Consider the following 27,753-nt stretch of genomic DNA (forward strand, 5'->3'; position numbering starts at 1 on the left):
TCCTTGTCCGGATCCTGTATTGGATCCACCAATGCATTAACAAGATCCTTGTCCAGATCCATTGGACTCTCCTGCATGTGATCGGGATCATCCGACTCACCCATGTCTCCCTACACAGTGGATTGTCTGAGCCCTAAGAGCCGCAGGATCCCTTCTGATTTGGCCTGCTTCCAATCCCTAGGCTTCTTAGCCACCAGGGTTCTTCCTGGGTAAGGGCCTCTTGACCCCTGTTTCCTTCTTGGCCAAATAGGCCTTATGGAGGAGGAGGACAAATTCTGTTGAAAATGCCTCTGGATCTGAAGAGGGGTCCTGGATCCACGACCCCCTGAGCCTCTTTCCCATTCCTGCCACCAGCAGGATGCTGCTCAGCAGGAAGCAGTGTGGGAGGGACGTCCTGAGGCTCTAAAATGGCTGCCAGATCCTCCGATCCCCCTCCTGCAGTCTCCAGAACCAGCCCAGCCAACCTCATGCTCCGGCCACCCCCCAGAGGTCCCAACCCCTCCAGAGATGCATTCCAGGCAAAATGCGGTTATGTTGAGCCGCTCTAGTTTCGATTCGCAACAGAGACAACTTTTCACGTGCTGCATGGGAGGCGGTATGCCAGCGTGATCAGGCCTAAAAATAGCCCCTGCTGAAGCAAATTATCAGCGGTGCTGTCCGATGCTGAAGAGGCACCTAGCCCCGGACGACAGAAATCCGGTCCCGCTCACCCTTACCTGCCTCTCGGCAGTGAAAGAATGCAGCCGCTTGATCGCTGCCTCAGCCCTGCTGCCACTTTCTTCCTCCTCTTTTTTTTTTTTTTTTTAACTTAAAGGAGCATACACACTACATCACATAAGCCAGGAAAAAGAATAAAATAAAAATACTTCTCTGCTTCTGGAAGGATTCTGGTGCTGAGGATGACAGGGACCCAGAGGGGATGAGGGAACCAGGACCCCCGGCTTCCACCACCCCTAATGACAAGGGCCGAGCTATAACAGGGATCACCAACCTCCTGCTCGCTCTGCTCTACCCGAGGGATGGCCCACGAAGGAACCTAACACCTCGGGGATCTGCAATCTCTTTTCTTTTTTTTTTTCCTAGAAACTCCAGACTGCAGGTTGCACCTCTACCATCTGATGGAGACAGAGAAATACTGAGGGACTGCAGGTGGCACTTTCGGATATGTAGCAGTGCCTCAAAGTTTTGTTCTCTGCCTCCATCTGCTGGTAGGGATGCATAAACCCACTTGTCTGGACTGATCTGAGGTACGAACAGGTACCTAAACCATTTTTCAATTTAGCTCTCTCTAGCCCCTGAAGCAGATGCATGACGTCGAAACACTGTCAGTGTCAAGCAGTCACTAGGCACAACTTAGGAGAATACATTGAGTGAGAGGTTTACTAAGCAAAGCCATCTTGAACAACAGTAAAGATAAATGCTGAAAGATTTACTTTCTCCGTAGTTGTGAGAATGTTGATAGAGAGAGGTTTTTTGTTCTACATAAAGAGACTGAATGCAGTCAAGCGGCAAGTCTTTGATTATAAAAAAAATCTGAGTAAAAGACAAAATCACATTAATTGCTGTTCAGATAAAAGCAGAACGGTACTTAAACATCTCTAGGTTACAACCTAAACAATGGTTAGTACCTTCAGTAGAGGTATCAGACATTAGAGTTTGGCAATTAAATTTTAATACCTCGTATTGGTCTTTATGTTATAGGTATTGGAGGTATACAGAAGAGGCTTTTTTGTCATTATAGTTTACACAAAACAAATACAAAATAGAATAATAAACAATATTCAGTTCTTATATCAATCTATTCAGTACTGGTGTCAGAACTTATTGATAAGGCTGCAAAAGCCAGCATTTCATAGGAAGATCACAGTTATTTCTAATCATGCTAATCAGATAAATTATTTTATAAAAATCAGTGCAGCAGAAACTTAAGCTGCCCTATAAACTGACCTGGTCACCTATTTTAATCAATATGTGATTAAAAAAAAAAATATGTGATTAAAAAAAACAACACAATCTGATATTTGGTTTTCTTCCCTGATTTTCCAATCTTCTCAATTCTCAATTCCAATTCAGGCAATGTAAGCATTCAAGCATTTCTACAGATATCAATAAATCACAAACCATTGCAACCACAATTAATTGTAAATCCTTGCAAGCAAACTCTAAATTGCAGTAAAATCAAATGACCTGGGAACCAGCCTAAAAAGATTGCATGGCAATGCACAGCACTTGCCACTGGAGGACCCAAGAGCAATTCCCGAGCCAGGACTCTGTTCCCTCCAGCGAAAGCAGTGCTCACAGCCCCTGGGAGAGGAGGGAATCTCAGTCATTGATCAATGGCAACATCTAGTATACAAACTTAAATCAGTTTCGGGGGGGGGGGGGGGGGGATGGCTTGAAAAAGGACTTGTTTTGTAAAAATGGGGAGCCCCTCTCCCTGGGGCAGTAGTGAATGACAGCTCAAGTTTCCATAACCCAGTGCACTCTGTGCCGGAAGTCCAGAAGGTACAGGAGGAAGCTCTAAGGTAACTAAGGGCCAAAAATTCTAAAGGGTTTTTCCTATTTTGTGTCCATGAGAAAAATGTTTAGTAAATAGGGCCCTAAAAAAAAGTGACCTGAACCACTATTTGCACATTGTGCACATAGAATCTATGGGACAGTTCCAAAGCATTCCCTCCTCAGTACTGCACTTCACCGGGGGCATGACAGCTTCCCCAAGACCTCAGAAGATTAAGACTTTATCTTGAAACTTAAGATGATAACTTCATTATAAAATTACAACACAAGATGTGGAGTGATGATGGGTAATTGTTTGGCACTTGTATTTAGTTGATGCTTTGACACTACAAATGACTGTTCAATATCAAAAAGGGCTGAACAATTAAATTGACAGCAACACGTGTCCAAACACCAGATAGTAGACTAGCCATATGCTGAAGATTGATAAGAAACGATAACAATATATTTTCTGATGTCCAAAATGGCAAGTTTTTTTCTAATCTTAAAATTATAATAAATCTACATTTATATACATACACCTAGAAGACATTTTTATTTTATTTATTATTTTTATATACCGACATTCATCTCAATTGAGACATCACACCGGTTTACATTCAGGTACTGTAGGTATTTCTCTATCCCCAGAGGGCTCACAATCTAAGTTTGTACCTGAGGCAATGGAGGGTAAAGTGACTTGCCCAAGGTCACAAGGAGCGACAGCGGGACTTGAACCTTGGTCTCCTGGTTCATAGTCCACATGGTTTCCTTTATTATCTTAATCCCCACTACAAAGGAACAAAATTCTGAAGGAATCTAAATATTTCAATAAATAATTTACCAAACACTGATATAAAAAATGTTAATGCCTAAGTTACTTACTTTTCACAGTGCTTCACAATCTGTTCATCAACTTTAACGGCAAGCCCACATTTTCACAAACACCAGCACAACTAAATAAAAACCTACTAGATGTCCTTTGCTTTGAACCTCAAGTCACTGAAAAAGTAGCAAAAGTTTCCTATTAGCAGACTTATTGCTACAGAGTAATTAGGACATAATCAGTGAGGTCATGAAATGCATGTACTCTAGTACCAGGTCACTAGGATGCTGAATATGTGGGAGAGGGTACTGGATACAGCTATCAAAATAGGTAGCATAAAGCACTGCCCATTCAAAATTAACTGCAAGAGCAGCTCTTTTTCTAAATTGCTAAAACTAGAAGAGCCTTAATAAAACAGCTTGCCTCTCTTAAAAAAAAAAAACCAACCAACAACAATTAGGTCCTTTGAAAGGTGCCCACTGCTTATTTCAGATATGTATTTTTGGTTTTAACAATTCAGGATTGTTGAAGGGAAGGAAGAAATGGTCCTGCAAATCTCTATGGGAAAAGTGCTATGCACTTGATATTTTCATCTTTTGTGACTGATCCATGGAGGTTATAGTTCTGTTCATAGAACAGAGATCAGCATAAGAACAAAAACATAAGAAATTGCCATCCTGGGTCAGACCAAGGGTCCATCAAGCCCAGAGTCCTGTTTCCAACAGAGGCCAAACCAGGCCACAAGAACCTGGCAATTGTGCCTTCCCATGAGCATGGCATGCTTTGCTACCCAAAAATATCAAGAGAGAACAGTTACATATACCATAGCACAGAAGTCTTGTATTAAACATCCAATTTATTTTTAAAGAAATTTTTATTTAGTACTACTGCTTTATAGTTATGTTTATTGAAATTGATTAAGTTGGAGATAGATTATGAAACTGATCCTTTTAACTCCTTTGTATGTTTGGCTCTTAAGAGAATTCCTAAAGCATTAGAATATCTAACAACATCATAAGAATTCCTGGTCATCTTGAGCTCTGAAACTTTTGTTTTTAGGAGGAAGGCAGATGCACTTTCCTCCCACATTTGGGCTGTTCACTGTTGATCCTCGATAGTTACCTTAGTGGTAGATATGGGAAATAATGGCCAACTATTGAACTGTATTGGCTACATATCAGAGGTTGCCAGCTCTGGTCCTCGAGAGCCCCAAAAGGCCATGTTTTTAGGATATTCACAATTAATACGCATGAGACAGTTTTGCATACAATGGAACCAGTGCATCTCATGTATATTTATTATGGAGATCTGTAAAACCTAGCCAGTGTGTGACTCTTGAGGACTGGAGCTGGCCACCCCTGATATATAGCCAGATCAATAGTTGGCCATTTCCCATATCTACTACTTAGCTAACCATCAGGGATCAAACAGTGAACAGCACAAACATGAGGAAAGTGCACCTGGCAATTGTGCCTTCCCATGAACAAAAGAGTTAGAGCTTAAGATGTTCAGGAATTCTTATGATGTTGTTAGATATTCTAATGCTTTAGGAATTCTCTGAAGAGCCAAACAAACAAAGGAGTTAAAAGATGATGAAACTATTTTCCAACTTACTCCGTTTCAATAAAGACAACTATAAAGCAGATCTGAGCCCTAGGACTCTAGATGTATCAGCAGCATGCCATAGCACTCTTCTCGCAAAAAAAAAAAAAAAAGTTTCCCCTCTGTGTAGATATTCTCTTATCCATACCTCTAAACTAGGAACGCAGAAAAATGAATAACATCACCACCACCACAAACAAAACAGAAGCTTGTTGGCCAGAACCCAAGGTGCACAACCTAGTTTAAAAATATAAATATGGATTTTTTTTTTTTTAATGAAAAAAGAAAAACGATGCTAGAAAACGTGGAAGAGGTGCAGGTGAGCCGAGGATGGAACCTCGCGCAGACTTACGCCCCATACCTTAAGTTGCGGCTAAGAGTAAGACATCGGAGAGCGCCGGAAGAAAAAGCGGAAGCGGCGGCTTTGGGCCGCGCAGGCGCAGTTCTGTTCGCCGCTGCCAGTTTGTACACCGGATCCGCTCTCTGGTAAGGAGGAGGAGCGGAGGGGTTGGACGGGAGGGGCTTCAGGCCGAAGTGAAGTCGAAGCTGGGCTTCGATTTCATCTCAGCCGGGGATGGCGATTTACACAATGAGAAACTACTTCAAATAACGGGAGAACGGAGACAAAAAAAAAAAACAGCATTTCCACCGCTAAAACTAGCCCGAAATGGCGCGAAGCGGTTGCGGCCATTTTTCATCCTGGCATTGGCCTGAAGTACCTGATGCCAAGGAAGTAAGAGTTGCAACTCACCCCCACCGTCGGAAAAAGTGCAGAGGTTTTCGCTATGAATCCGTTTTGAGAGTCTGTATCGAGGGATTATAGTACTGTTGGCGTGAGAACTGCACATGGAGAGGCCCGATGGCAGGGCCGCGGCCTGAAGAGGGGCCCAGTCGTGGCGTACATGCTGCACCTCAGGCCCCGCACCACCCCCACTCGTCCCCAAATCGGATATGCTGTAGGAGCCGTACCGCTGCTTGCCCTCGTTTGCGGACTGCGAGTGTATTCAAAACTCGGGGGGTTGGCTGGTCCTGTATGTTGATCTCACGATGAATGAGATCAGCATAGAGGAAGTGCTGTGTCCGTGAGTTTTGAAGAGCCGGCAAAAGCGCCAGGAGCGACGGTAGGGGCACCCGCCCTCCTTCCCCAATGTGGAACGCCGAGGATGGAAACCCGGTGGAGGATTGTAAGAAAAGAGGTCCGATACAGTACAGTGCGCGCCGGCGGAGCGAACTGTTAGCCGCGGTTGGACGCGCTAGCTTTACCCCATATTCAGAAAGGGGTACATTTCTGCCGGCGCCGGGGAAGTGCACAGAAAAGCAGTAAAAACTGCTTTTCTGTGCACCCTCCGACTTAATATCGTGGCGATATTAAGTCGGAGGTCCCAAAAGTAAAAAAAAAAAAGTTAAAAATAAAAATTTAAAATCAGCCCGTGGCTCGCTGGTTGAAAACTTGATGCTCAGTTTTGCTGGCGTCGGTTTCCGAACTCGGGGCTGTCAGCGGGCTCGAGAACAGACGCCAGCAAAATTGAGCATCGGCTGTCAAACCCGCTGACAGCCACCACTCCTGTCCAAAAAGAGGTCCCTAGCGCCTCTTTTTACCGCGGGCCCTAATTTAAATATTTTGTTTTATTGAATCGTGCACACAGGACACTGGCCTGTGCGCGCGCCGGGAGAGTAGGCGCTGTCCCGCGAACTTTACTGTATTGGCCTGTGTGTGTTTGAGAAAGGGATAGAGTCAATGAATGTCAGAGGAGTACTATCAGGCCGATTCAATGTAAACAGGTCAATTCAGTAAAAGTCGCAGGAGAGCGGGCCCACTCTCCCTGCGCACGCACAGGCCACTCTCCTTTGCGCACAATTCAGGGGGAAGAATATTCTAATGAGGGCCCATGGTAAAAAGAGGCACTAGGGACACTAGCGCCTCCTTTTTGACAGGAGCAGCGGCTGTCAGCGGGTTTGATAGCAGACGCTCAATTTTGCCAGCGTCAGTTCTCGGACCCGCTAACAGTCACTGGTTCAGAAAACGGACGCCGGCATAATTGAGCATCCGTCTTCCGACCCACGGGCTGCCGGCCGATTAAAAATTATTATTTTTTTTAAATTTTGGGGCCTCCAACTTAATATCGCTATAATATTAAGTCGGAGGGTGCACAGAAAAGCAGTTTTTTCTGCTTTTCTGTACACTTTCCCGGTGCCGGCAGAAATTAACGCCAGCCTTTGGGTTTTGCCCCCTATGAAACTAATGCAATGACTTTGGGTCCTGGCGAAATGAAAACCGAATTGAAACAAATTTTTTCCATCTGCACATCCCTATTAAATGGTTAGTTTTCCAAATGGAGAAAGGTAGTTAATGGAGTGCCACAGGCATCTGTACTTGGACCTGTGCTATTTAGCATATTCATAAATGATCTGGAAAAGGGAACAATGGACTGAAAATTTGTAGATGGCTCAAAATTGTTTTTGAGTCATTTATACAGAAGTGGATTGTGAGGAGAACTGCAAAAGGACCTTATGAGACCTGGAAATTGAGCATTTAAATGGCAGATGCAATTTAATGTGGAAAGTGCAAAGTAATGCACATAGGGAAAAATAATCCCAATTCCCTGTACGTACCTGGATCAGTCCAGACCGTGGGTTATGTCCCCAATCCAGCAGATGGAGTCAGCCAAAGCTTTGAGGGGGCGTCACCATAAATAGAACTACCCCCTCTGCAGGAGTTCAGTATTTTCTGACTCCAGCAGATGCGAGTAGGGAATTTGGAGTGCTCCCAATTCAGTCTAAGCTTCTGACTTTACCTTTGTCTTCTTTGCTTGGGCTATTGCCTATTTAGTTTGAATCAAGTTTTCTTTTAAAAAAAAAAAAAAACTAATTAAGGGGTTCAATTTTGGGGAGGCGTGGCTTACCCTCTGTGTGTGTCCTTTCCTTTTCTGTTCTACGAACGGACGGGGTAAGTTCTACAGCTTGCAGTTGTGTTGTGTTTCTTCTTCTTTTCAGCTCCCCAACCACCTCTGGTGCCTCGCGGATGCCGGTAGTGCCGGCCTCTCCGCGCTTGCTACACTGACAGCGGCCATCTTAGAGCGCCTCGTGGGCTGCTCGGGAAGGCAGGCAGGCACTTTGTTCGGCGGGTAGTGCGGCCAGGAGGGCCCCCCCGCGGCATCTTTGGTCGTCGGCGGGCAGTGCAGGCCATCGGCCCCCCCCGCGGCGGCGGCGTTTCGGCTCGCAGGACCCCGAGGCTTACTTTTTTGCTTTTGGTGGTGCGGTTCGTTTTTCGCGGTTTTTTTTCCTTCGCGCCAATGCCGCGGCCGACGCGCTGTGCGGCCTGCGGCGAACCGGGGTCCCGCATATCCCGTGAGGGCATCTGTGCCCGGTGCCTTCCCGGGGGGGAAGGCACCTCACAGCCCGTCGCCGATTTTTCTTTCCTCGCTCCTCTGCCCGGGCGCCGTGGGCGGGCCCCTCCCCCAGTCCTGGTGGGAACGGCGGCCATCTTGAGCACCCGGCGCCCCGAGGGACCTCAGGAGAGGCTGAATGGCAGTGAGTCGGAGCCGGATTCGCCCCCGACCTTGCTGCCGGAGCAGGGCCCGCAGGGGCAGGAGACCGCGGATGTGCCTCCCCCCAGAGCCCCCTCGGCGAGACCGGGGTTTTCCCCGGAGTTTGTCCTGCTTATGCATACGGCATACCTGCAGGGTCTGGATGCGCCGGTGGAACCCCCCCCTGCCAAGCTATGCCGGACCTCGCCTTCGGCTCAGGCCCCCCCCCCCCCTGTGGCGGCGGGAGCGGGGGCCCCTCTTCTCCCCGCACGTGCCCGGACTTCGCCAGGGACGGTGGGAGCGGCGCCGGTCCCAGTGGACCTGGACCCTGACTTCACGGATCTGGGACAAGGGGACGCCACGACGGAGGGGGACTACCCGCGTACGCTGCGCCTCTTCCAGAGGGAAGAGCTGGACGAGCTCACACCACGCATCATTCAGGAACTGGATCTGGATCCGCCGCCGGACCCACCCGCTCCAGTAGCGCCTGCGGTGGTCACATCCTCGAAGAAAGGTGATCCGGTCCTGGCAGCCCTGCGCCCGAGAGCGCGGGCTTTTCCCATTCACGAATCGTTCCTGCAACTTCTCACGAGGGAATGGGATACCCCTGAAGCTTCTCTGAAGGTGGGTCATGCCATGGAACGGCTGTACCCGCTACCGCAAGATTTCCTGGATCTCATCAAGGTCCCAAGAGTTGACTCCGCAGTCTCGGCGGTTACGAAGAGGACGACAATACCGGTGACAGGAGGCACGGCCTTGCGGGATACGCAAGATCGCAAATTGGAGATCTTCCTGAAGAGAGTCTTCGAGGTCTCCGTGCTGGGTATGAGAGCAGCAATGTGCAGTTCCCTCGCCCAGCGGGCAAGCCTCTTGTGGGTTCAGCAACTTCTCACCTCCCAGGATCTGCCTGCGGCGGAGGCCGCCAGGTTAGAAGCTGCAGTGGCATACGGGGCGGATGCCTCGTATGACCTGTTTCGCGTCCTGGCAAGGTCTATGGTTTCGGTGGTGGCGGCCAGACGGCTGCTGTGGCTTCGCAACTGGGCGGCAGATACGTCTTCCAAATCGAGGCTTGGGCTCCCTGCCTTTCAGGGGTAAGTTCCTCTTTGGGGAGGATCTGGATCAGCTCATCAAGTCTCTGGGGGAAAATGCGGTTCACCGCCTTCCGGAGGTTAGATATCGCCCTTCCCGGGCGTTCGCTTCGTCCCGGACTAGAGCCAGAGCGCAACGGCGTTACAGGAACTACAGGCCGGGGGGCTCCAGGCCGGCCGCTTCCAGGTCCCAGCCCTGGTCGCGCTCCTTTCGCGGCCGCAGACCTTCGCGCACCGCTCTCGGGGCAGGAAACCCCTCTCCCAAGTCCTCGCAATGATGCCAGGCTCGCCCACTCCGCCGTCCCCAGGATCGGGGGGCGGCTGAAGTTCTTCTACAGGGAGTAGGCGCGGATTACCTCAGACCAGTGGGTCTTGGACACCGTAAAGCACGGTTACGCATTGGAATTTGTCCGACCACCAAAGAGTCGTTTCATATTTTCCCCTTGTGGCTCGGCTCTCAAGCGGCGGGCGGTGCAGTCAACGCTGGACAGGCTTCAGGAGATAGGCGCTATTGCGCCCGTGCCCTTCGGAGAGGTGGGCTTGGGCCACTATTCCATCTACTTCGTTGTGCCAAAGAAGGACGGATCGTTTCGGCCCATTCTGGACCTCAAGGAGGGTCAACAAGTCCCTCCGAGTGCTCCGTTTTCGCATGGAAACGCTGCGGTCAGTGATTGCAGCGGTGCATCGGGGAGTTCCTCGCCTCCCTGGACCTCACGGAGGCTTACCTACACATCCCCATCCGCCCGGATCATCACCGTCTCCTTCGATTCAAGATCCTGGACCAGCACTTCCAGTTCATAGCTCTCCCGTTCGGGCTGGCGACGGCACCACGCACCTTCACCAAGATCATGATAGTCGTGGCTGCGGCTCTCCGGAGGGAGGGCATCCTGGTTCATCCCTATCTAGACGATTGGCTCATTCGCTCGAAGTCGTTCGCCCAAGGCCAAGCAGCGGTGTCCAGGGTGTTACAGTTCCTGCATTCCCTGGGCTGGGTAGTGAACTTTTCCAAGAGCTCCCTCGTGCCCTCACAGCGTTTGGATTTCTTGGGGGCGACCTTCGACACCCGACTGGGCAAGGTCTTCCTGCGGCAGGACAAGGCGCTCTCTTTGCGGGATCACATACGACGATTCTCTGCGTTACCAGAGCCCACCTCCTGAGACTACCTGCAGCTCCTGGGGGTGATGGGATCCACCATCGACATGGTACCCTGGGCGTTTGCGCACTTCCGGCCCTTACAGTGGGCGCTCCTCTCACGTTGGAAGCCGGTCTCGCAGGACTACCAGATGATCCTCCCACTCCCTCAGAAGGCCAGGGACAGTCTGGGCTGGTGGTTGGATCCGGCGAACCTAGCCCGAGGCGTGTCCCTCGACTTACCGGATTGGGTGGTGGTAACCACCGATGCCAGTCTAGCGGGCTGGGGCGCGGTCTGCGATCGCAGCGCCACGCAAGGAACGTGGTCGGCGGTGGAGGCGACATGGTCCATCAACCGTCTGGAGACCAGGGCGGTCAGACTCGCCCTGCGGCATTTTCTCCCGCTCCTCCGAAACCGGGAAGTCAGAGTGCTATCGGACAACGCGATCACCGTGGCCTACATCAATCGCCAAGGAGGCACGCACAGTCCACAGGTCGCGCTGGAAGCAGCGCTGCTCATGCAATGGGCGGAGCGGCATCTCGTCCGGCTAGCAGCGTCACACATCGCCGGAGTGGACAATGTTCAAGCGGACTTTCTCAGTCGCCAACTGCTGGATCCCGGGGAGTGGTCTCTGTCCGACGAGGCGATGCAACTCCTCGTCCATCGGTGGGGGGCCCCCCACCTAGACCTGATGGCATCCGCTCTAAACGCCAAGGCGCCCCGCTTCTTCAGTCGGCGAAGAGAACGCGGTGCGGAGGGGGTGGACACCCTGGCGCTCCCATGGCCAGCACATCTGCTGCTCTACGCATTTCCACCGTGGCCCCTAGTGGGACGGATGCTCCGCAGAATAGAAGGACATCAGGGGGCTGTGATTTTCGTCGCCCCGGAATGGCCCAGGCGACCCTGGTTCGCAGATCTGCTGCAGCTGGTGGTCGACGGCCTGATCAGGCTGGGGCACCTCCCCTTCCTCTTACACCAGGGCCCGGTATTTTTCGAGCAGGCAGAACTCTTCTGTCTTGCGGCCTGGCTTTTGAGAGGCGACGCCTCCGGCGCAGGGGGTACCCGGAGGCGGTAATATCCACGCTGCTGCGGGCGCGCAAGACGTCCACGTCGGTGGCCTATGTTCGAGTCTGGAAGGTGTTCGAACTGTGGTGTGCCAGCCAAGACACCAGTCCCACAACGGCTTCGGTCCCTCAGATCCTTCAGTTCCTACAAGCCGGGGTGGACAAGGGGCTAGCCTATAACTCGTTGAGGGTTCAAGTGGCCGCCCTTGGTTCGCTGGTGCGTGATGGGGGATCCCTCTTGCAGCACACGGACATTGCTCGTTTCCTCAAGGGTGTCAAACATCTACGGCCCCCACTACGGGACCCTTGTCCCTCCTGGAGTCTCAACCTGGTGCTTCGCACCCTGTCGGGGCCTCCGTTCAAGCCTTTGCGCAGTTCGACACTTAAGGATCTCACCCTTAAGGCGGTGTTTCTGGTGGCAATCTGTTCCGCTCGTCGTATATCGGAGCTACAGGCTCTGTCGTGCAGGGAGCCCTACCTTCGCTTCTCCGACTCTGGAGTTTCGATCCGCACCGTCCCTTCCTTCCCTCCGAAGGTGGTTTCTGCCTTTCATGTGAACCAGACGGTGGAGTTGCCGTCCTTCTCCTCCTCCGAGCCGAAGTCTCTCCGACTCTTGGATGTTCAACGCACGCTGCGTTTCTATCTGGAGGCTACCAACGAGTTCCGGACGTCCGACCATCTGTTTGTCCTTTGGTCCGGTCCTAAGAAGGGTTCCCAGGCCTCCAAGACAACCATTGCGAGGTGGCTGAAAGCGGGTATTGCCGCTTCCTACGTTGGGGCGGGGCGGACGCCTCCGCCCGGCATTGTAGCGCATTCTACACGTTCTCAGGCGGCCTCATGGGCGGAGGCTCGCTCGGTCTCTCCCCAGGAGATCTGTAGGGCAGCTACCTGGAAGTCGTTGCACACGTTCGCGAGGCATTATCGCCTACACCTCGCCTCTTCAGCCACGGGACACTTTGGTGAACAGGTTCTCCGAGCAGGCCTCGCAGGACCCCACCCGATTTAGGGAAGCTTGGGTACATCCCACGGTCTGGACTGATCCAGGTACGTACAGGGAAAAGAAAATTATTACTTACCTGCTAATTTTCGTTCCTGTAGTACCATGGATCAGTCCAGACGCCCACCACATTTGGGTTCTCATCCTGCTCCACCTTACTCGAGGGAACGGTAATGGTATCTGTCCTTCACCACTTTTCCGTTTTTCACTGTTGTCCCAGCTCCTCACAAGTTGACTTACTGTCTTTGTAGCCTCCTACATGTTGTAGGACGCTCACTGTTCGTTTGTTACTACGGTTACACGGCTGTTTGTTGCCGATTTCTATAAACTTGATTCAATGAGGGGGTTCGGTTTTTCTACTCGTGCTTTGATATACTCGATACTGAACTCCTGCAGAGGGGGTAGTTCTACTTATGGTGACGCCCCCTCAAAGCTTTGGCTGACTCCATCTGCTGGATTGGGGACATAACCCACGGTCTGGACTGATCCATGGTACTACAGGAACGAAAATTAGCAGGTAAGTAATAATTTTCTTCTACAGGTACACAATACTAGGTTCTGTGTTAGGTCTCTCAGTAAAAGGAACTCAGACTACTCCTGGACAATACCTTGAAATCTTTGGCTCAGTGTGTGGTGGTGGTCAAAAAGGCAACTAGATTGCTAAACATTATGGGGCGGATTTTAAGAGCCCTGCTCGCCTAAATCCGTCCAAATCCAGGCGGATTTAGGCGAGCAGGGCCCTGCGCGCCGGTGAGCCTATTTTACATAGGCCTACCGGCGCGCGCAGAGCCCCGGGACTCGCGTAAGTCCCGGGGTTTTCTGAGGGGGGCGTGTCGGGGGGGCGGGCCCGAACCGTGCGGCGTGTCGGGAGCGTTCCGGGGGCGTGGCTACGGCCCGGGGCGGTCCAGGGGCGTGGCCACGCCCTCCGGACCCACCCCCAGGTTGCGTCCCGGCGCGCTAGCGGCCCGCTGGCGCGCGGGGATTTACGTCTCCCTCCGGGAGGCGTAAATCCCCCGACAAAGGTAAGGGGGGGGGTTTAGACAGGGCCGGGCGGGTGGGTTAGGTAGGGGAAGGTGAGGGGAGGGCAAAAGAAAGTTCCCTCCGAGGCCGCTCCGATTTCGGAGCGGCCTCGGAGGGAACGGGGGTAGGATGCGCGGCTCGGTGCGCGCCGGCTATACGGAATTGATAGTCTTGCGCGCGCCGTTCCAGGATTTTAGCGGATACGCGCGGCTACACGCGTATCTACTAAAATCCCGCGTAATTTTGCTTGCGCCTGATGCGCCAGCAAAAGTACGCCAAATCGCGCGGTTTGAAAATCTACCCCTATTTGGAAAGGAATAGAGAATAAAACTGAGAATATCATAACATCTTTCTATAGATCCATGGTGCAACCGTATCATGAGTATTGTGAGCAGTTCTGGTTACGCTATCTTAGAAAAGACAGTGGACAAATACAGAGAAGCTACAAAAATTATAAAGGGGAATGTGGAAAAAGGCAAAAAAGATTAGGACTCTAGCTTGGAGAAGGGATGACTGAGAGGGGAATTAATTGAGATTTATAAATCATGTGTGAGGTGGAAAAGGTAAATAGGGAACAGCTATTCAACCTTTCAAAAAACACTAGGACAATGGGACACTCCATGAAACTAGTAACAGGAAGATTTAAAACAAATTGTAGGAAGTGTTAAATTTTTTTACTCTACGAACCATCAAATTATGGAATCTCTTGCCAGAGGATGTCGAGGCAAGAGAGGGTTCAAACAGAATTGGACAAACTTCTGAAGGAAAGGTCCTTAAACTGTTATTAGCTAAGTAGACTTGGGAAAGCCAGTGCTTATCCCTGTGATCAACTATTTAAGATCTGGGTAAATATGATCCGGATTGTCCACTGTCAGAGACAGGATGCTGGGTTCGGTAGACCTTGGTCTGACCCAGGATGGTATCTCTTGTGTTCTTATGTACTTTAAAACTCAGCTCAGGAAGTTCCATTGCTGAGCAACTTCCATACATCTCTATGCAACTTCCATCTTGAATCTCCAAGAGATGAACTTTTGTTGAAATTGCAGTGATTGAAAGTGTTCTAGATTTGTACTTTCCTGCACATGGGTACATGAAAAAGAAGTTGTCAAACTCTGGCTACTAAGAAATCTATTACTGAATGTTACTTTTATTGCTTATAAATTGAGGGAAGTATTAGCGATAGATTGGTCATGGAACAGTGGACACCTTCTCAAACAAGGTAATGTGAAATATTTTAGGTGCTGGGGCTGTTCAAACTGTAATACCATGCCCAAAAATAACTCACCAATTTAGAAGGAGGTGTAAGATAAAACAATAACTTCTTCATACTCATATGCCTAATAGCAGTTAAGGCATTGATACAAAGTCCACACATACTTTTTTAACCCATGCTCTTTGCAGCCATTTTGAAAGGGAAAGTGCATGTGTATTATCACTTTTTGAAAATAGCCATGGGTGAAAAGTATCCACAAACACTTGCCCCTGCATTTTGTGTGACTAAATGTTTGCAGGAAAAATATGAACATAAATTTGAAAATTCCATTTATGCAGATACTTATCCTTCTCCAACTTAAATATGCTCTCAGGAACATCTCTTGGTGTGGATAAAAGTACATGTATTCTACTATATACAATCTTTTAGCCACAGTGAGGGTTGATAATTTTGGACAGACAATATACGAGGTAAAATGATTTTTACTCATGGAGATTGCTTTGAAAAGTTTCTTCCATTTCCTCCATGGTGCATAAATACAGGAATTTGGGAAAATAAAAGAAAGTGAAACTCAGTATATCATAATATAAAACAAGGGTTAGCTCTGGTGGATAAACAATCCCCATTAGTAAATATTTTAACAGGAATTCATGCAATCTCTTTTCTTAGGTTTGTAAATTTATTTATTTTATTTATTATTATTTTTAAATACCAACATTCGATCTCAATTGAGATATCACACCGGTTTACATTCAGGTACTGTAGGTATTTTTCTATCCCCAGAGGGCTTACAATTTAAGTTTTTGTACCTGAGACAATGGAGGGTAAAGTGACTTGCCCAAGGTCACAAGGAACGACAGCTGGACTTGAACCCTGGTCTCCTGGTTCATAGTCTACTGCTCTAACCATTAGGCTATTCCTCCTCACTATTACTATGAGTAAAGATTGTATACAGAAAAACAAGCATACTTATAACGAGATTTTTACAATGAGAAACCTATTAGATGCGCATGTTGGACCCTTGGATGCAGATGATCTAATTATTTCTATGTAGCCTACTTCAAGAAAGATTATACATTAGTTTCCTGTATTGTCTTATGGCAGATAGCTTAGTTTACACTATATTTTGAAATTATTTTTTGTCTAAAAGCATTTGCAGGTGTTCAGACGGATGGGTCTTTTGACTTGGCATCTCTATCCAGATATATTAAAAGAAAATTAATGGATATGGATATCCCCTTGTGTTAAAATGTTCTAAATATATTCATAACCTAATTAGCACATCCTTTCCTGGTAATAGGGTGGTCATCTACAGCCCAGAGCAGAATTACCTTTGTTTCCCTGTATGGGGGTCATGTTGCAAGGAATGAATAGTGCAATTAGTGATTAATTACTTAGAGAGAAGGTTAATTGTAATAATGATTAATATAGTCTGGTGATAATATATTACCATAAACTCCATATCCCAGGTTACTTTGAATTTGAAGAGGATAATTTTAAGGGCTTGAAAAAGGTTATAATATATTGATCTACTTTAAGAGGTGGTATGGCACTTTTGAAAGTTTGTACATCTTCCTTCCAAAAAGTAAATAAAGAACTAAATATATTAGACAAAAGGAAGCAGACCTAGTAATAAAATCTAAACACTATATACAGTACTAGAATTAAAAAAAAAATTAAATCTAGTTCAGTCTATTTAATAATCTAGTTCAGTGGTATTTATTCCCAACCCTCAAGGACTATCAACATGTCAGGTTTGCAGGATACCCTAATGTATATGCATGAGATAGATTTGGATGCCCCTACCTCCACTGTATGCAAATCTATCTCATGCTTATTCATTAGGGATAGCATGAAAACCTTACCTGTTGGCGGCCCTCAAGGCCCAGAATGAATACTGTTGATCTAATGAAATAGGTTGTTTATTAGTATAATTTTGTTTTTTGTTGTTTTTCTTTTAACTACAAAGCAAACTAATGTCATTAATGACAATGTCCTAGCTTGCAGAACTGTGGACTGTGTCATGCAGTAACAAAGGGTTTTGTACTTCCCCCTTGGGCTTTACTACACAAGTAGACTTTTAATTTTATAACTTTTCAAGTAATGGTACTATGACACTTTGGGAATACTAGAGATTTGTAAAATAGTATTATGAAATATGTTTTCACAAGGTTGCTTCAATGTTGGGTCTATGCTTGAAGCACTATCCAGCAAGAGTCCTGAGTGATTCTTGACAGGTTGAGGTTAGTAGTGTTATCAATGTACTGCAACCTAAATACAACTCTCCAAGGTCTTGTGTTCCTTAGCTGATTTGAACATAGTGCTGTAACAATGAAACTATCAAGGGAAGAGTTGAGAATATGGCTGTTTGCTTTTCTGCACTGGCTTTTACAAAAACAAATGTAATTTGAAAGCAACCGTTAGTTCTTTTGAAGATGGAATAATAGTAGGACTGAATGATATAGTTTTATTATTCCTTTTCAGAATTAAAGGAAGTATTTATGGAGTAAGAAATCAGCAATATTAAAAATAAAGCAAAATCCAAAAACCTATTGGGTCATGTAACTTATTTTTTTTTGCCAACAGACAAGAGCTAGAGTTGAATATTTAGGCATGCCAGCAAATAAATAATGTTTGCCATGCAAACCGAGAGCATGGCTTGCACAGGAGGCCAAATAGAAATAAGACTAAACTTGGCAATTTAGAAAGCATGTAATACCTGTTGTTATGGTTAAGCGGTGTTTGGGTGCATTCTTGGGTACTGAGGCAGATGACCATGCCCACGGAGAGGAGCCCCGTGAGGCGCCACGGTACTTGGCTAAACGCAGACACACAAACACAGTTCTTTTATTAAACAGCTTGAAGTGTACCACCAGAGGTGACAGTAGTGAGGTAGTCTGGATGTAGCAGTCTTAGGACTCTCGGCAGAGGGGACCCTTCTCACCGCATTGGTATAGGGGGATTCCGGTGTAGGTTTCCCAGCAAGGCATTGCTGTGGGTGAGATAGACTGAGAGTTAGATTACTCACTAGATGGTTGCTGTTGGTATGTGATTCCACCAGGTTGAAGAAGTTGGTAGCGGCAGGGAGAGCAGGCACTCAAGGAGCGAGTACCTGATACCTGTAAGGCACCTGAAATAAAGCAGAGGGTCCCCGAGGAGCGGGTACCCAAGATTAGCAATACCCCGAAGGGCAGAGAGAGATGTTCCAGCGGCAGCATGGAAGCGGCAGAGTAGCTTAGACCGGCCAAAACCAATCCTTTGCTAACTCAACGAGCTAGCAACTTAGTATAAGCTATATACCCAGAGGGCGTGACATCAGTAGAGGGGAACGCCCCCGAGGTTCACGTCAATGCTGGAATAAAGACGTGGGTGGCATGCACGCGCACACCCTAGTAGGCCCTTGGGAGGAGCATGGCGGGAAGCAGCACCATAGCCATTCCGGGGACGCCAGCGAGGTTGGCCTGTAGACACGGTGGCAGCCATTTTCCCAAGGGAAGCGGGAGGAGCTGTGAACAAGGTGAGGCAAACGGGGCGAAGCTGTCTAGCACCGACGGATGCAACATCTGTCCAGCCCCAAGCAGTGAAATGTATTAGTTACCTTATTTCTCAATGAGTAAACCTCAATTAATTTTGGGCATGCAAAGTCTCTCTGCTGAAGGTCCTTTACAGAAAAAGATGGGGAGACAACATTGATCATGCTCAGTTCATGATATGTGAAAAATCTAAGAACAAGAGAGTAAAACACCCAGCCCACACTTTATCCTTACACAGCCTCATCTGAATACTCATTAAAGAATTATTAACCCCAGTGCCATAAGAATCAATAGGGAAAACCTCAGCTCTTATACACACAATAAAAAACAAAACAAAAACTTTGCTACTGTCATTTAAAGAAACTACCAGGGTCTTAGCAAGCTATAGGGCAAACAGAATTGCTGAGACAAGGCCAGCATATATCCAAATGAAAAAACTTACTATTCTCCAACTATCTAATGTTTATATTTCATCTTTTACTCACAGTTGTTCTCTCCATGGAGGGACAGCATTCAAATGAAATTAACCACATACCTATCCTATAGAGATACCATGTAATTTTCAACTTTTTCATTTCTGTCATGGCTTCACAATCTCACAAGTCCTTTCCACCCATGCCAGTTAGGCTCGGAGAACTTAGTAGTGGAGCCTCATCATTCACACACAAGAATTTCATCAATACATTTTCAACCCTGTATCATCAGCACTCATACCATGTTAGAGGGGGTTCTGGCTTTTATCCATGTAACATTTGCAAATCTGCCACTCTTCAAACTTTACAACCAAGCCGTTTTCTATATTGGCTAGTATAGGGCCTTCTAGGATAGAATGTGCTGTATGCATCCTGGTATCAGTGTACATAGCAAGGAGGTATGTTGGTACTCAGGTAAAAAGCCACGGTATGTAGAAACGAACATAGTAACATAGTATTGATGGCAGAAAAAGACCAAATGGTTCTTCCAGTTTGTTATGGAAGTAACTGCTGCTCCATGCAGGTTACCCCCATGCACCATTTTCTTCATTTCCATCTCTAGCCTTTAGGGATCATCAGTGTTTATCTCATACCTTTTTGAATTTGTTTACTCCAGGGGTGGCAAACTCTAGTCCTTGAGAGCCACAAACTGGCCTGGTTTTCAGGATATCCACAATGAATATGCCTTAGATAAATTTGCATACAATGGAGACAGTTCATGCAAATAAATGCCATACTGGCTCGGACCAAGGGTCCATTAAGCCCAATATCTTGTCTCCAACAGTGGCTTATCCAAGTCACAAGAACCTGGCAAGTACCCAAACATTAAATAGATATGCTACTAATGCCGACAACAAGCAGTGGCAATTCCCTATTAATTAATAGCAGTTCATGGACTTCTCCAGGAACTTTTCCAAATTTGTTTTAAACCCAGCTATACTAGTTGCTTTAGCCACATCATCTGGCAATGAATTCCAGAGCTTGATTGCATGTTGAATGAAATAGAATTTTCTTTGATATGTTTTAAATGTGCTACTTGCTAAATTCATGGAGTGCCCCCTAGTCCTTGTATTATCCAAAAGAGTAAATAACCATTTTGTATTTACCTGTTCAAGTACTTTCATGATTTTTGTAGACCTCTATCATATCCCCTCTCAGCCTTCTCCAAACTGTACAGTCCTAACCTCTTTAGCCTTTCCTCACAGAGAAGCCATTCCATCCCCTTTATCATTTTCATCACCCTTCTCTGTATTTTCTCCAGCACAACTGTATCTTTTTTTAAATGTGGTGACCAGAATTGACACAGTATTCAAAATGTGGTCTAACCATTGAGCAATAGAGACATTATGGCATCCTCTTCCTAATGATTCCTAAAATTCTGTTTGCTTTTTTGACTGCCACAGCACGCTGGACTGACGATTTCAATGTAATATCAACTATGATGCTCATCTTTTTCCTGGGTGGCAACTCCTAAAATGGAACATGACATTGTATAGCTACAGCATGGGTTATTTTTTCCCTATATACATCACCTTGCACGTATGCACATTAAATTTAATCTGCCCAATTTTCCAGTTTCTCAAGGTCCTCCTGCAATTTATCACAATCCGCTTATGATTTAACTACTCCAAATAATTTTGTGTCATCAGAAAATTTGATCACCTCACTCGTACCTACTTCTGGATCATTTATAAATATATTAAAAAGCACCGATCCAAGTCTTGATCCCTGAGGCACTCCACTGTTTACCTTGTTCCACAGTGAAAACTGATCATTTAATCCTACTCTCTGTTTCCTGTCTTTTAACCAGTTTGCAATCCACAAAAGGACATCTCCTCCTATCCCATGACTTTTTAGTTTTCTTAGAAGCCTCTCATGAGTGACTTTGTCAAATGCCTTATAAAAATCCAAATATACCATATCTACCAGTTCACCTTTTTTTTAAATTTTTTTTTATTTATGCAATTTTCACAATTTTTTAAGATCACACTTGAAACAGGAAATTTAGAGAGAGTATATCACAACTAGATATCACACACTTTAAATTATCAATCAGGAAAATTATAGTTAACCAACTCTCTAATTACAAGTCCTCATACTAAAGGGGGGCGGATTACTCTACCTCAAGTAATAAACATGATATAAAGAAAATCTCCAGACTTCTACAGCGAACACTTTTTCCATTTATGAGGGACCAGGAGTCTCTATACAGGGTTCAAATAGGAGTTACTGGTGTTATCAGGGTTTTCTTAATTAAAAATTGGGTTAATTGCGGGGGATGAAAGAAAACATACATATTTTCTAAATATTTGACAACACATTTACAAGGAAATTTCAAAAAATATTTCCCCCCAATTAACCTGTGATCTTAACAGTAGAAAGGCCTTCCTCCTTTTCTGAGTTTCTCGTGAGACATCTGGGAAGGCACGAATTCTACAACCCAAGAAGTTTACATTCCTATTCCTCAAAACCAATTTTAATAGCCATTCCCTGTCTGTCTCTAGTGCCAAAGTCACTATGAGGGCTGCTGGGACGGCCATCTCCAAATCAGATGTCTCCAAAACTGCGGATAAATCAATCTCAGGCAATTGATAACGTAGAGGTTGTCTTATATCAGTATCTCCTCCTTGTTCTCCCCACGTTGTTCTAGGCTTAGGAAGATAGAATATCTTAGTTATTGGTGGAAGTGCAGCATCTGAGATTTATTTATTTATAGATTTTTATATACCGCGGTACGTATAGTTATACATCACCTCGGTTTACAGTAAAACAAATTAGCAACAGGCTTTACATATAACAGGTTAAACAGAAAAAACATTTAACAGCTACAGGCTTTACAAAAAATAACGGGTTTCAAGGGTAAAATGCTAATCTTAAATGAGATCTTAAGTGACTCTTTAAGGTAATTCATAAAGACCTTTCTAGGAGATCTTAATGGTAACTGAGGAAAGTTTATGAATCGCAGATTTCTGCCTTTTACCAAATTTTCAAGATTTTCAATCTTTAACGCTGTACTATTCCTATCTTTAATCATCACAGCTTGATTTTGTTGGATCATATTTAATTCAGTCCTGATCGCTGAGACCTGATTTCCCATTTGCACATATTCATTTGTAGCAGATTCAGTTTTGACTTCTTGTTGTTAAACTTGCAGTGCAACAGGTATTAGTTGTTGAAGTATAGAATACCTCATGTCATTTATGGCCTCCCACAGCGTTTCTAATGAGAAAGTCATAGGTCTTACCATAGGATGAATTTCTACCGTGGATACACCTCCGTTTACTCCCACACAGGTCGATTACAGTTATGCCGCGTTAGAAAGAGTGTGGCAGTGCCAGGCGCACCCTCGTTCCCCGCACGCACAGTTCTCTTCACTTACCGCTCGATACTCTCTTCAAATTGCATGCAAATGCATGCCGCGTCTGCGAAGCGTTAGGCAAGCGTTAGGCCCGCGCAACCCATTTTACTGTATAGGCGCTAATACAGCGCCTATACAGTATCCTGGGTGCGCTGGTACCTGTCATTTCAAATGTCATTTCAAATGACATTTGAAATGACAGGCACCAGAAAGTGGATGGTTCCCCCCCTCCCGAAGCAAGGCGCAGGGCGAAAATTAAAATGGGAATAAAGTGTAAAAAATGGGGGTAAAACCATATTAACATTGCAGCGTAAGTTGTTTATATATATATATATATATATATGTATAAATACCTGTCACTTTCCGAATCCCCCAGGCGTGCGGTCATCGAGGCGGCGGCGGGCGGGTGGGCGCCCGTTCATCCAGGCGGCGGTGGGCGCGCGTTGGATCGAGGCGGCAGCGGCGGGAGCCGGCGGTCGGGTGGGCGCGCATTGGATCGAGGAGCCGGCGGGCGGGTGGGCGCCCGTTCATCCAGGCGGGGGCGGGCGCACATTCGATCCAGGCCGCGACCAGAGCGGGTGGGTGAGCCGGTGGCGAAAGCGGCCTCTGGCAGCCCCCGCCGGCAAGGAATGAATGCGCGCCTGTGCGACCCGTGCGATTTCGGCGCTCAAGGCGACGTCAAGCGTCGTGACGTCACACCTTGAGCGCCGAAATCGCACGGGTCCTTCAGGCGCGCCGAAATCGCACGGGTCACACAGGCGCGCATTCATTCAGGCGGAGGGAGCCGGCGGCGAAAGCGGCCTCCGGCAGCCCCCGCCAGCAATGATTGAATGCACGCCTCTGCGACCCGTGTGATTTCGGCGCTCAAGGTGTGACGTCACGACGCTTGACGTCGCCTTGAGCGCCGAAATCGCACGGGTCGCAGAGGCTTGCATTCATTCACTGCCGGCGGGGGCTGCCAGAGGCCGCTTTCGCTGCCGGCTCCCTCCTCCTGGATGAATGCACGCCCACCCGCCCGCGGCCTGGATCAAACACGCGCCCATGCTCCCGCAGCCGCCTGGATGAACGGGCTCCCACCGCCGCCGCCTCGACCGCACGCCTGGGGGGATTCGGAAAGTGACAGGTATTTATACATATATATAAACAACTTACGCTGCAATGTTAATATGGAGGTCGTCCATGGTTTTTTACACTTTACTCCCTTTGGTTTTACCCCCATTTTTTACACTTTATTCCCGTTTTAATTTTCGAACATCACACTAACACCAAGTAGAGGGTAGGCGGTAAACTAACAGGTTAAGGATGCGGCAAAATAGCGGGTTACAAAGGAGATAATCTGAGCGCGCGTCACAGTATCGGAGGGGAGTAGCTAATTCCTTCATTATACAGCTAATTCGTTCATTTACATATCATATACATGCTGGGTGCGGAAAGGGTTATGCGTCTGTTTTAAGAAGCGCTAAGGACGCGTGAAACTGGAGACTGTATCGCTGGATCGCCTTACGCGTCCGAATTGTGCGCTCACAGCAGGTTACAGACGGGAAATCTTCAACCGCACGTTACAGTATCGATCTGACAGTCTCCCTCGGTTCTCCAACTTCCAATCCGGCTGGCCCTAGTGTCTCTTTCGGGCTCAAGATTACAGCTGCATCTCCGCCCAGCCCTGCCTGGCCTGCTCCGTCAACACTTCGGTCGTTGGACGCTTGCCCCAGGGACAGAGCTCCTCTTGTAATCACAGGATTTGCCGGAGGGATCCTCTCCGCGGAACTAAGGATGATGTTGAGCCAGGGAGAGAGGGGAGCTCCACCTCCCCTCCTCCTCCTCTCTCCAGCGGCCTCTGTCCCACTCCTGCCTCACTGCGTCGAACGTGAGAATCCATCGGTCCGGTTACGGGCATCGCCGGGGTCGATGCAGGGTACTGTACCCTCTGTTTTCACTTCCTTCCCATTTTAAGAAAGAAGAATTCGCAGGAAAAAAAAAATTCTAGCTATCAGCCGAAGAGACTCACGCTGCGCAAACCAGTCTGGCGGCCATCTTGGATCCGCTCAGATCACCTTTATCCACGTGCTTATTCACCTCTTTAAAAAAAATGTAACAGATTTGCGAGGCAAGACTTCCCTTGGGTAAATCCATGCTGACTGTGTCTATCTATATGATCTGTGATTTTATTCTTTATAATAGTTTCCATGATTTTTCCTGGCACTGAAGTCAGGCTCACTGGTCTATATTTTCCCCAGATCGCCTCTGGAGAACTTTTTAAATATCGGAGTTTCATTGGCTACTCTCCAGTCTACAGGTACAACAGATAATTTAAATGATAGATTACAAACTACTGGTAATAGGTCTAAAATTTCATTTTTTAGTTCTTTCAGAGGCCTGAGATATATACCATCCAGTCCAGGTGATTTGCTAGTCTTCAGTTTGTCAATCTGGCCTACTACATTTCAGGTTCACTGTGACTTGGGTCAGTATATCTGAATTGTCAACCTTGAAAAACATCTCCAGAATGGCTATCTCCCCAACATCCTCCTCAGTAAACATTGAAGCAAAGAATTTGTTTAGTCTTTCCATGATAGCCTTCTCTTCCCTAAGTGCCCCTTTAACCCCCTTGATCATGTAAAGCTCCAACTCCCTCTGCTTTGGATATATTTAAAAAAAAATGTTAATGTATTTATTGGCATTTATAAATCAAAGCACACATTACAATACTTTGTAGTGAGTCTTAAATGGAAATAACAAAGAAATAAAATGCAGAAACAATATATAAGTAGCACATTTTTGTTAACCATTATGAAATAAGAAAATAAGAAGAGAAGCAAAGAAAAAGAAGGAGATTATAAGGAAACTATAAAGAAAAGGCCATAGCATTGAATAATACTCCTGCTTAAATTGCGTACAAGCTATTTATAGATCAGCTAGGGAACTGGAGAAGATGTTACAACCCTCCTAGCATTAAGAAAAGGTGTAAATTGTTCAGGAGAGAAGAAAATGCAGCTAACAGAATAATAAGTAACAACATTTACAGGGATAGCGAAGAATAAATGAAACACCTTTTCCCAATGCCTCCTGTCTCAAAAGAAGAAAACCTCTTCTCTGCTCCTGAGTAATCTTAGAAAGGTCAGGAAAAATAAAAAATAGCCTGCCTATGAAAATTAGAATTAAGTTTACAAAAATATATGACTTTGTTACTTAGATCCCCCTCAGTAACAAAGGAAACAAGTAGGGTGGCATGATCTATAATCTCTTAACCTGACGACTCAATAAGTTGAGTAACATTTAAAGAGGGAGAAAGAACAGAACTAGAAGAAGAGAGCAAGAAAAAGGCTTTATTAATAGAAGGAAGAGAGTCCAGTGGAATTTTTAATACGACTATAAAGTATCTCCGTAAAGTGATTGCTGAATGATGAATCCAGCGAAAGCGGGGGATGGGCCTGCGAAAGCCCGCAGCCTTTGCACCACTGCGGTGTCTTTGCTGCTGGCTTTCACACCGAATAGCGCCTCCGTGAAAGGTGGTGCTATTTGGCGCCCTACTGCCGATGATAACGTTGGTAACGTTTTCGCCAGCAGCAAAGACACTGCCAACTCCTCCCCGCCCCTCCCCTCCCCTCCCCTAATTAGCATTATATTGCATGCAAAAAGTCCCTTTTCACATGTGATATGGCCTTATTGTATGCGTTAGGGCCCTAACGCACGCGATAAAGCTTTAGTGAATGACCCTATTAGACAAATCTTGCTGAATTGAAGAGTTTAGTCTCAAGATCACCCAACTTAGTCTCATACATGCTCACCGTGGGATTTAATTTTGCCACAAAAGAGTCCAGCTTCGAAGTAGAAATAGCCAGAGCCTGGCCAACTTGAGACATCAGCTCCCATAGAGAATCTAAAGTTACCTCTGCAGGATTCTTAGGAGGAGAAAAATGCTCCATCGAAGGTGAGAACAAGGAAATACTATCTGAAGGTACAGGCAGAGAAGCTGCCCCCAAATTTTCCAAGGAAATTATCAAGGAAATCAGCGTTGGAGTAATTTCTTGCCCTCCCAAAGATGAAGCGCTGGATGCGAGACCTTTGCTGTCCCCTCCCGAGCCGGCAGAGAAGCTTGCGGGCAGGGGCTGAGGGAAACCTCATCCCTAGGAGAGATCAGTGCTCCTCCGTTGACTCTCATACCCGGGACCTCCACCACCTGATCTTGGAGCAGGAGACACGAACGAGGTGATAAGCTGCTGTCCTTCAAGGTAAGAGGTCTTCAGGGGCTAGACCCTTAACTTCCCTTTAGGATTGGGAGCCATAGAAAGTGATAAAGGGGGGAGGAAAAGCAACGAGACAGGAACAGCAGAAGTCCGAGTCTTGATCAAGTGGCCATCTTGCCCCAATCTGGGCAAAAAAACAGTTTATATTATGAGTTTTTGCCTCTACCACCAACTTTTCAAAACATTTTTTAGCCTGTCATCAATATTTTACATTTATCTTGCCAATGCTCATGCTTTTTCCTATTTTCATCAGATGGATCCTTCTTCCAATTTTTGAAGGAAGATCTTTTGTTTAAAATAGCCTCTTTCACCTCATCTTTTAACGATACCAGCAATTGTTTGTCCTTACTTCCACCTTTCTTAATGCGTGGAATACATCTGGACTGCGTTTCTTGTTTGTTTTTTTAACAATCTCCATGCTTGTGGTTTACTCTTAACCTTTGTAGCTGCAGCTTTCAGGGTTGGTTTTTTTGGGGGGGTTTTTAAACAATTTTTCTCATTTTATCAAAGTTTCCCTTTTGAAAGTTTAGTGCTAGAGCCATGGATTTACTTATTGTCTCCCTTCCAGTCATTAATTCAAATTTTATCATGTTATGATCACTATTGCCAAGCAGCCCCACCACTGTTATCTCTCTCACTAAATCCTGCACTCCACTAAGAATTAAATCTAAAATAGCTCCCTTTCTCATCAGTTCCTGAACCAATTACTTCATCAAGCTGTCATTTATTCCATCCAGGAACGTTATCTCACTAGCATGTTCTGATGTTACCTCAATATTTACAGGGTAAATGTAATTGAAATCTACCATTATTGCTGCATTACCAATTTGTTTAGTTTTCCTAATTTCTCTTAGCATTTCATTTTTATGTATTTATTTATTTAAAGATTTTTTTTTTTATTTATTCCACTTATACAAAGTGGGGTAGATTTTTAAAAACGGCGCGTTCGCGTACTTTTGTTCGCGCTCCAGGCGCAAACAAAAGTACGCTGGATTTTAGCAGATACGCGCGTATCTGCTAAAATCCAGGATCGGCGCGCGCAAGACTGCCGATTTTGGGCAGCCGGCGCGCGCCGAGCCGCGCAGCCTGCCTCCGTTCCCTCCGAGGCCGCTCCGATTTCGGAGCGGCCTCGGAGGGAACTCTCTTTCGCCCTCCCCTCACCTTCCCCTCCCTTCCT

The 27,753-nt window shown here is 46.5% G+C and overlaps 1 protein-coding gene across 2 annotated transcripts in view; it reads right to left on the reverse strand.

Annotated features, from left to right (window-relative positions):
• SHPRH (SNF2 histone linker PHD RING helicase) overlaps positions 1 to 5,382 on the reverse strand; it is a 425,259-nt gene extending 419,877 nt beyond the window's left edge. The window contains exons 1-2 of one of the 2 annotated variants that reach the window (XM_029594035.1): positions 5,286 to 5,352; positions 3,382 to 3,498 (exon numbers count right to left, since the gene is read on the reverse strand). The gene's annotated coding sequence lies outside the window, so the exon portion shown is untranslated. Of the gene's footprint in view, positions 1 to 3,381; positions 3,499 to 5,285 lie in introns of both variants that reach the window. The other variant, XM_029594036.1, reaches the window with a different exon arrangement.
• Positions 5,383 to 27,753: the final 22,371 nt, after the last annotated feature.

This window comes from Rhinatrema bivittatum, chromosome 3 (assembly GCF_901001135.1).
Source record: "Rhinatrema bivittatum chromosome 3, aRhiBiv1.1, whole genome shotgun sequence".
Classification (NCBI taxonomy): domain Eukaryota; kingdom Metazoa; phylum Chordata; class Amphibia; order Gymnophiona; family Rhinatrematidae; genus Rhinatrema; species Rhinatrema bivittatum.